Here is a 4,054-nt window from a genome sequence, read left to right as displayed (position 1 = left end):
CTCCTGACCCTGGAATCACAATGCCCTTTCTCTCCTGACCTCCCCTTACTTACATACCATTGACTGAACAGGGTTCACCGGGAACATGACCCCTCAGGACACAGCACAGCCAGCACCAGGGCCTAAGTGGTTCATCATTGACCTCGATTAGATTGCAAACATTCATAACTCAAGACTTCATAACTGGACCTACAGGGGAGGGGTAACTAGTTGATCTAAGGGACCCTAGTTCTCGACACTTATTTCCTGTGAAACCACTCACCTCAGGAAAGAATTCGTAAGTGAATGGAGAAGACATCTCATGAATCCTGACATTTCTCATTCAATTTCTCGCAGCCGCACTGAGAGGACAGTACCATTATTTCTACTCTACAGATGGGGAAGCAGAGATTCAGGAAGGTTAGTAACTTGCCCCAAGTCCCACTGCAAGTAAATGATGGAGCTAGGGGTTCAGATCCCAGGCCCCTGAAGTAAAACCCAGGCTCTAAACCCCAGGCTGTGCAATCTCTCCAGATACTGTGTGGTGCAGCCCACTACCAACCACCCTCTCATGCAGAACTGTTTATCATCTTACCGCTCAGCATGCACTGTGATGTGCTGAGATGTGCTCCCACAACCATGTACAGCCCCCAGTCCTCCAGGCCATGGTTTCCTCATCAATATTAGCTACTCATGGGGCGTTTCTCACACCTGAAGAGGTTCTTCACAATCCTTTTTCCTTAGGACTGTTATCATCCTAATTCAGAATCATTTTAATGGGGAAGTTTCATGTTTATAGTCATAGCGACTTACCTTCTACCAAACCTGTTCATCTTTTTTCTTCCTTGCCGTCCCTCTGATTCTGTGAATGTGGGAACTGAGTAATACTTTAGAATAAGCATCACGCTAGATGTCGTTAACTTTGCAGCTGTAGAAGTGACTCTGAAATGAAGGCAAGCATATAAAGAGAGCTTACCTCCCTTCTTCTGTCCACACATCACCATTATACAGATGCAAGCCCCAATGCATGCACACACACACACTCATGCACACACTCACACAGGCAAACCCACAAAGTACACATGCCTGCACACGTATGTGCAAGCCACACATGAATGCACACAAACGTCTGCATATACCAACACGCACGTGCATACACACACACACACACACACACACACACACACACACACAATTTGTTCACTCCTTGGGACTCACCAGCTGGATGTAGGGGTTCCTAGAAAGCAGGTCGTTCAGGTAAACAGTGCTCAGTTCTGGGAAACCGCCTCTGCCCTCTTCTCTCAGACACACCCTCTCTTTACTGGAAACCCGCCTCAGGGACCCACCTGGTGCATTTTATTAAAACAGAAGCACGGTTACCTTCCAGCAAGGACAGTAATGTGACTCTACATTGTAAACAGAATTTTTATTCGTCGAGCAATACTTTTCTATCCACTGACAACTTTTTTCAGACATGTTTATAGCTTTCATCTAGATATGTTAATTATAAAAATCAAGAAGAATTATGACTTGCAAGTGGCAGTTAATTTTTATAAAGAAGTCTCTCTGCATACAAAACGTGACTATGTTGATAAAATCTACTTCTCTGCTTGGCTTTTCAGGATTACCCTTATCACATTACATTCTGGAGGGCAGTTGCTACTGGATCCAGCGATCATTAAAACTTCAGCTTCTGAATATACAAAAATTATGAACAGAGAAACACTTGATTTGAAATCAAAAGTGAAAATGTGTTGAGTGGAATTAACTTCTTAAAAAGAGAAAGGAAAGTTAAAGTCACTTCAGGAGACACTCGGAAATTCTAAGGACAAACTCAAGGAGGAAAGATAGATGTAGTCTGCAGACCTCCAAAAGCGGGGCAGCCCCTGGGGTTCCTCCCTAACAGCTGCAGTCTTGAAGCTATACCTCCATTCCTAACGTCCAAATCTCTTCCTTTCTATGCTGCCAGCTGGCCCCAGGGTCATCGAGCGGTGCTAAACACAGGCCAGCCTTTTTTCTTTTTCTCTTTGCTGGGGAAATGATCATATTCTAGTCCAGATGAAAGCACAGCAAATGATTACTTTTCCTGGAAAGCATATGTTCATAATTCCTAATTTTGCAAGAACTAAGCAGCGTAAAATTCAGTTTATTAAAACATCAATTTATCACATTTGCAAGAGCGGTGATATTTATTCCTACTGAACTTGAAATTATCTTGGATGGTAAAAGAGATCTTTATGTATAGACACAGGACACTACAACACAATGCATCCGTTTTTTAGTATTTCGCAAGAGCAAGCAAAGGACAGGTTAAATGCTCAGTGTTCCTGCAGCCTTCATTTTATTTCCATCAAGCTCTGGAGTAAGTAAAATTTTTATTTTAGCATTAAAAGAACTCCACTCTCTGAAATATATGGATTTACAATTGGCCTGATGTTTCTCCACTGGATTCAGGAAGATACTAGGAATTCTCAAGAATAGGCTTCTCGGGCTTCCCTGGTGGCGCAGTGGTTTAGAGTCCACCTGCCGATGCAGGGGTCACGGGTTCGTGCCCCAGTCCGGGAGGATTCCACATGCCGCAGAGCGGTGGGCCCGTGAGCCATGGCCACTGAGCCTGTGCGTCCGGAGCCTGTGCTCCGCAATGGGAGAGGCCACAACAGTGAGAGGCCTGCGTACTGCAAAAAAAAAAAAAAAGAAAAAAAAAGAATAGGCTTCTCCAATTTTCCATGGCATCTGACTTTCCATCTGGAAATAGCCAGAAATGAATCACTGTACATATGTGAGGTGCTGTTGAGTTTGCCCAAGACATTTACACAGAGCAACTCATTTTAGGCCTGACATAACTCTGTGATTTAAGCTTAATTACTCTTTTTCTGGACCTGACCACAATGATGGAGTTAGAAAAGTCATTTAACAGCAAGAAAACCAGGGGCTAGAGAAGTGAAGCAATTTGACCGAAGTTCCATGACTAATAAATGGAAGAACTGGAACTAGAATTTAGACTTTCCAACTCCCAGCTCAGTCCTTTTTGACCACACTCACCATCTGAATCCAATTTTCCAATGGGGTCTGGTGGCCATTGGCCTGTGTGAGTGAGAGATTTCTTAACAGCGGACTTCCATGGTGGTGCTAGAGAGTTATTCCTTCTGAGGGGCTGAGTGTACCTCCAAGCCCCTTCCCGACCCAGCCTCAAACGGCAGGTGCTCCGGGTATACAGGAATTGCCTCTCGTCTCCATCTCCCCTGCCAATCCCAGTGGAGCAGGGTGGCCACCAGGAGTGCCATGTGGGAAAGGTGTCTTTGGTCAATTATTCTAAGATCCGTGAGTGGAAGTGCCAAGTGTATGGGCCAGTGCACAAGTGCGGGAGATGCGAGTGCGACTTGAGAATCAATCTGTGGCTTTTGCTTTATGCGGAGTCTTTGGGACCTGAAGGGGCATGTTTTCTGACCAGCCGGCCTTCCGGTCCTGAATACTTCTGCCGCGTGTTATTTTGACTTCACATGATTGGGACTCCCTTTAGAGTCCAAATCCTTTCTATTTTCTTTTTGAAGGAGGGCGGGTGGGAGAGAGAGGGAGTGCATTGTATAAATCATACTCATTAACACTGTAACTCCACTGCCTGTAGCAGACTCTTTATCAGACCCGGCAGAGGTTTCAAACTGGGAGCCACGGCAGCTGATGGACGCCTCTCCACAGAAGGGTTTTACTGGGCAAGCTCTGAAGTTAGCAGTGCCTTCTACTTGGCTACTCCAGACAGAGGGCCTGCTCTCCTGTACACAATGGCACCCATGGTCCCGCCAGAGGAGACCACCGCTTGCCTGTCTGGGCAGCTGTCTGAGCTTGTCCCCCTGACCTCTTGTGTCACAGGCCTAGGACAAGGTGTGGATATTTTCTGAGGAGAGTTGGGTCACAGGGAGGCAAGAGGCTCAGATCCAGAGAGAATGGGGCATCTTCTCTGTGGGGTAACCCAGCTGTAGAGCAAGACTGAAAAGGGGTGTCTGCCAAGTGAGACAGGTTACTGAGATACAATAAAAATATACAGACTTGACAGTTTTGCTGAAGAGAACCACCACAA

The 4,054-nt window shown here is 45.8% G+C and overlaps 1 long non-coding RNA gene across 1 annotated transcript; it reads right to left on the bottom strand.

Annotated features, from left to right (window-relative positions):
* Window positions 1-262: 262 nt before the first annotated feature.
* On the bottom strand, window positions 263-1,315 carry LOC307184709. The gene is made up of 3 exons (XR_013827803.1): window positions 1,198-1,315; window positions 793-921; window positions 263-369 (listed from the first exon to the last, which is right to left on the bottom strand). It is a non-coding gene; the product is annotated as an uncharacterized lncRNA (long non-coding RNA).
* Between the last annotated feature and the right edge of the window lie 2,739 nt (window positions 1,316-4,054).

The sequence above is a fragment of the Stenella coeruleoalba genome (genome assembly GCF_951394435.1).
Source record: "Stenella coeruleoalba genome assembly, chromosome: 3".
NCBI lineage: Eukaryota > Metazoa > Chordata > Mammalia > Artiodactyla > Delphinidae > Stenella > Stenella coeruleoalba.
The sequence above is the reverse complement of the archived record's forward strand: the minus strand, read 5'-3'. Positions and strand labels throughout refer to the sequence as shown.